Source organism: Pteropus alecto, unplaced genomic scaffold (genome assembly GCF_000325575.1).
Source record: "Pteropus alecto unplaced genomic scaffold, ASM32557v1 scaffold102, whole genome shotgun sequence".
Classification (NCBI taxonomy): domain Eukaryota; kingdom Metazoa; phylum Chordata; class Mammalia; order Chiroptera; family Pteropodidae; genus Pteropus; species Pteropus alecto.
Window position 1 is genome coordinate 689074 of NW_006432224.1, and position 5751 is coordinate 694824.

Sequence of the window (5751 nt, forward strand, 5' to 3'; positions counted from 1 at the left end):
ACGGCCAGGCTCCGGGCTGCAGACCCGGGGCACGCACGCGTCCGTGGCTTGAGCCCCTGTGGGCGTCCTCGGGCACGGCCGCCCTGGGCACTGGCCAGGGACACGATGCTGTGCGCTGTTTACAACCCGCGAGTGAGGCGTGAGCCACGCGAGCGCTGACACCCCGTCCTCGCTCCCTCTCCCACGCGATAACGTGAAATGACATTGGAAACGGGGACGGGCCGCAGATCGGGTGCCTTTCTTCGCCCACACATTCAGTTCTCCCTTCATGAGAAAACGGCGACAACGACAACAAGCAGCTGTAGAGCACGGAGCCCCCTCTTCCCGGATAAGGTGTCACTTGGCCTAATGTGTTCAGACGCGAGGCTGTCACGGCCAGTTCTGAGCTTGTTTAGAAAGCTCTTCCCACTCCAGCATTAAAAAGGTAGCTTCTGTGACGTTTTGACTTTTAAAAAAGTCTAGATAAGTCATCCACCTGGAATTTAGTTTATGGCGTGCGATCGGGGTTTGACTGACTCCTCCCCAGAATAGTCCAGTTTTTCGGTACTACATATTGAATAGTTGTTCTTCCTTCCTTTGACTTGAAATTCCGTACTTACTACAGACCGAGTTTCCATATACGCAGAAATTTGTTACTGGGCTCTTTATTTTTGTCCCAGTTATACATTCCAGTGCGAAAACCGCCAGAAATATAGCTTTCAGTGACACATAGAAGGATATGTCCCTTTTTTCCTTGGCGGTGGAATTTATACTGTTCCTTTGTGTGTGACCCACCTTCTTATGTCATTTGAAATTTGGACATTACACGTTCTATATGTTAGTTACAAAAAATGTAATAATATATTCCAAAAATACAACTAGTTACTGTGAAACGAATTACCCCCAAAACTGAGGGCTTAAACGACAACAATCGTTAATTTTCTCAGTTTCTATGAGTCGGGGATTCAGGAGCTGCTTACTTGGTGGCTCTGGCTGGGGGCCTTTCGTGACCCCAAGAAGTGTCAGGACGTTGGCCAAGGCCACGGTCACCTAAATGCTTGACTGGGGCTGAAGGACCCACTTCCGGGACAGCTGGCAGAGGACAAGAGCCCTCACCTGGGGAGTCGCGTGCATGAGCGCCCTCCTAGTGTGGACGTGAGTGCACAAGTGCTTCCCCCAGGACAAGTGACCAGGCAGACCAAGCGTGCCACTCCTTGGTCTCGTGGCGGTGTGTGGGTGCCGGATGCCGTGGCCCCCGTGAGCCTCCTGGTCCCCACGCCCCGTGCAGCCACCTCCCACCCAGGGAACACGTGATCTGTGTAAGCAATGGGATGCGGAGGGAGTGACTGCGTGACCTCCAGCCTTGGTCGAGGGCGCTGCGTTTCTGCCTCTTTTCTCCTTGGTCACTTGTTCCGGGGGACGCCAGCTGCCACGCTGCGGGGCCTTCCCCAGGCCCCGCCCCCGGCTCCTTTTTGCTATTTTCACTCTGCCCTGTTTTGTAATGCCTGCATTTTCCAAAAACTTTTTATTTCAACTCAGAATGGCTCATGCTCCCAGATTTCATGCTTTCTAGGGGATCTATACGGAAAACTCGCTTTTTGAAAAGCGCGTGCTCGCCGACGTAACCGTCGAATGTATTTCCTTCTGTGTATCAGATTCCTCAGCGAGCCGCTGCCGCCAGCTCTGTCTCGCCCAGACACCCTGCCACCTTCTCTCATCCTCTGGAGACGCGTCCCCAGCTTCCCAGCACAACTGCGGGTCCGTCCTTTACAAACAAGCAGCGCGATGACTGTGCTCAGGCAGGCGCCCTGAAATGGAAATCTTCACTCACGAGTCTGGAATGGGGCTTTTCCGGGCTTTGGGACGTTTTCCTGGATTCAGCCCACTGGGGCATCAGCCAGTTACTCCAACCCAGCTCTTCCCAGCTCCAGACTGCCATCGTTCCTAAGGGACTGTCACGGCTTCGGCAGGTAACACACAGCATCTGTGCCTGGCTTTGCACATCACAATTTTCAGGATGCCTTATGCCTGCTTTTTTTTTTTAAAAATCAGGGACAATCACAAGTGTCGAGGTAAACGTCGTCGGCTCCTATTCTCACGCACTCCGTCGGTGTTTTTTAAGCAAGCGTCACACTGTCCTGGTCCAGGAAAGCGGAAAGCAACCTCCCCGACTGCCTCATCCGTCCCCACGCTTTTCAGTGAGAAAGTCACATCAGAGTCTCTTCTGTACACTTGGTCCATGGCCTACATGCAGGCGCCACCTCCTCATCACTCCGCCCTGAGTCGCGGGTAGCTCTGATGTCACCCAGCCATGTATCGCTCGAGCCGGCCTCTCCTGTGCTGTCCCAGCTTCCCTGTCCCACGGCCCGCCCGATATGGAACCGTCTCTGCAAAGCCACGTGGCTTGTGCTCGCTCTGTGTTTTCTCCCCCGGACCTGGTTCTTCCCTGTAGGGGCAGAATTTTTTCCCTCTTCCCTTCTAGGTCCTTTTGGCCGGTCTAATAGATGAACGGACATAAGACAGGTTAATAGGAGAAAAGCAAATTGAACTTGTACTTACAGGAGCCTCGTAAAAATATGAGACTCTAAGAAGCGACCAAGCCGCTTTTATGCCTTTGCGACAAGGAGACAAAAACTCTGTGAAGAGCCGACGAGGCAGAGGGGTTCGGGCTGGTAAATTAGTGAGGACGCGACAAGGTTTGTTTACACAGCCCTCCGGCCCTGAGCTCCGTTTCTAGTGACGAGGACACCTTCCGTTTTCCGGGTGCAGGGGAGGCACCTTTCACGTGGGGCAGTGTCTCCCGCTTCCAGGGGACAAGGTCAGGGTGTCTTTCTTGCAGCAACCGTTTCTCAAGCGCCTTTAATTCTAAACAGTTCATGTGCCAGAGGGGCACATTTGGTGGCACATGCCCTGCGCCCCTCGTCCCCGGGTCACGTACTAAAGCCACGTGTTTCTCTCGGCCCACCTCTGTCTCATCTAAACGTCGGCCCGTTGACCCATCGTGCTGACTCTTCCGGTGACCCCACTCCGTCCATCCACTGCCGGGGACGAGCCACCTCCTGATTCACCGCCTCACCTGCTCGCACTGGGCCCCGAACCATCTTCCGCCCTTTAAAGGGGGGAGCCAGACCCTCTCGTCTCGCGCCCCTCTGTCTTGTCCTCGTCCTGCTGCTCTTGGAGCAAATCCAGAGCCCGTCCCTTCCCCGGGGCCCCTCCCTTCTCCCGGGCCCCTCCGTCTCCTGTGCCCTCCCTGCTGGACGCCCCCGGGACAACATGCGTCCCTGAGAGCAGGACTCAGGGCCGTCCCCGCCTGTCAGGTCGAGGTGCTGCCCACCTCACGGGACACCAATTCCTCGTGTGCGGCGGGGGGCCTTCATGCCGTCAAGCAGTTTCCAGCACCAGCTGGGTGGCCCGCAGCTCCACCCTGTCCCATCTACCTGGAGGGAGCATCAGACCCCACAGGCGAGGGGCTCAGTCCCACAGACCCCAGTCACAAGTGTGGGGTGTCACCTGTGCTTCTGACTGAGGGGACTGCAGTTCAGGGGCTCCGTGCCCCCTCCTCGGGTTCAAGTGACTTGCTAGGTGGCTCTCAGAACTCAGACACACGTCACTCACCAGGTCATCGGTTTATTATGCAGGACGTAACTCAGGAACGGCCGGGCTGAGGAGCTGCACAGCTGCACAGGTGTGGGGAGGGGCGAGGGGTCCCCCGCCCACTCTGAGGCCCCCCTCTCCTGGAATCTCCCCCAAGCCTCCTGTGTTCCCCAGCTGGGAAGGCCCGCTCTGGGGCATCCATGAGGCCCCAGCACACAGGTGTGATCAGTTCCAGCTCCGGCACCTGTGCCCTCCCAGGAGCTTAGCTGGTGGGGCCCAATGGTCAATCTTCTAATCAAGCAGCCAGTTCCCATGGCAACCAGACCCCACCTATACCTCCGTCGTTGGCACCTGCTCTCCTCGCTCAGGATATTCCCCGGCTTCCAGGCTCTGCCCCCAGAGGCGGCCGAGGGCAAGTGTGTGTTTCTCGCTTTGAATCAGGACGGTGCCCTGCCTCTTCCCGCCGGACATCGGGCTCCCGGGAACTCGTGGGGACAGCTGTCCCGTGTGGGCGGTGCCTTTGGCAGCGCTGGGTGCACAGCACAGGAAGACCGAGGAGCTGAGCGAGGACAGAGTGACCCGCCCGGCCCCGCAGTCCAGAGCCCGGAGTTGAGCCTGCGGAAGACCCCCGAGCCAACCTGACCCCCGCAGAGCCGTCACAGCGCGTCACCCCACAGGGCCAGCGGATGGGGCCACGTGCAGAGCCCCGGGGGAAACGCCAGGCGGTGACGCGCAGGCCGGGAAGGTTCCGGCCCAGGAGGAGTGTGACTCGCAGAATCTCGGAACCCTGGAGCGGAACGCGGAGGGGCGAGAGCGGGGCCTGTTCTGAGGGCGGCAAGGTGGCCTCGTGCCCTGGGCCGGGCCGGACTCAGCCAGCAGGTCGGTGCCAGTCCCCTCCGGGCCTCAAGGGACCTCTGCCTGAGGACTCGGCCTTTGACGTAAGCAACGGGGGACACCTGTCAGCTCCGGGGTGAGAGACTAAACCGGCCAAGGGGACCTGGGGGGCAGGCAGCCCTGCCCTGGGGACACCGTAGGGACAGAGGCGACTGGAAATGGGGGGACACACGCGGGGCCAGTGGCGGCCAGCAGAGGCCAGCCTCGTGGGGCTGGACGATGGCGGGAACGCGGGCCCACGTGGCCTTAGTCGGGGAAGTGGGGGAAGCTGTGTCCTCCCCAGGCTGCCGGTCCTCTGGGGTGGCTGTCCACCACGAGGGCTGACTTCTTCCCTGACCTGGGCCACCACGGCTGGACGCTGTGCCCCGGGGGAGGAGGGCGGGGAAGCTTGGCCGGTGGCGCGCAGTCCTTACTGCCCAGCGCCTGTCCCTCTCTGCTCCTCGCTCTGGCTCTGGCGAACACCTGGTCTGGCCCGGGCTCCCTGTGGAGCCCACACCCTGCCCAGCACGGTGGGGTGGGTGACGGCCACTCTGAGAGGGTCACCGGCCCAGGCGAGTGGTTGGAGCAGAACCAGGGACGTGCCTCGTCAGCTGGCACCTCGGGGAGGGATCAGGGTCAGCAGCAGCGGCTGAGGTGGTCCCAGTGCAGGGGGAGAAAGGAGGGTCTGGCCTGCGGGGGGAGGCCGACAGCCCCCCACATCCAGACAGGCAGTACCCCAAAGTACTGCTCTCACCCCAGTCCAATGCCTGCTTCTCCCTGTACTTCTAACGTGGGGGAGTCAAACCTCCCAACTGGGGCACATCCGGGGTCTCACTGCAAAAATGGGGGGCTCCCCCACACCTTCGGGCATGCAACCCTCCCAGAGCCCACCGTCCACACACCCGGTCTGATTCCCAGAATGCGAGGCGAGTCCTGTGCCTCGCCAGCCGCTGCCACAGTGGGACCCCTCCAGCTGCCCCCTTCCCCGCTCTCCAGTCCCCAGCAGCCGTTCCCACGCCCGGCTGGGTGGCAGGGCGCCCGTGGGCACCCCGCACACCGGGATGGTCGGGCCCTCGGGGTGGCGGGAGGGAGAGAGGAAATGGTCTGCGAGGCGAAGTGCGCTTCCCGCCACCCAAAAGAAGCGTGTGCGGGGAAGTGGCGCGGCCGAGCGGGCGCGGAGGGGCTCCTTCTGGGGTCTCCCCAGGCAGACGCCCTGGGTGGCGGGATCGGGGCGCGGCGCGGCTCGTTAGGACTGGGGTTCTGGCTGGTCCCGGGAGGGGGCCCCGTCCCCCTCTGCGGCGTCCC

The 5751-nt window shown here is 60.6% G+C and overlaps 1 protein-coding gene across 1 annotated transcript in view; it reads left to right on the plus strand.

Annotated features, from left to right (window-relative positions):
* Positions 1-5751, plus strand: part of ATP10A (ATPase phospholipid transporting 10A (putative)) — an 82879-nt gene that overhangs the window by 199 nt on the left and 76929 nt on the right. The window lies entirely within an intron of this gene.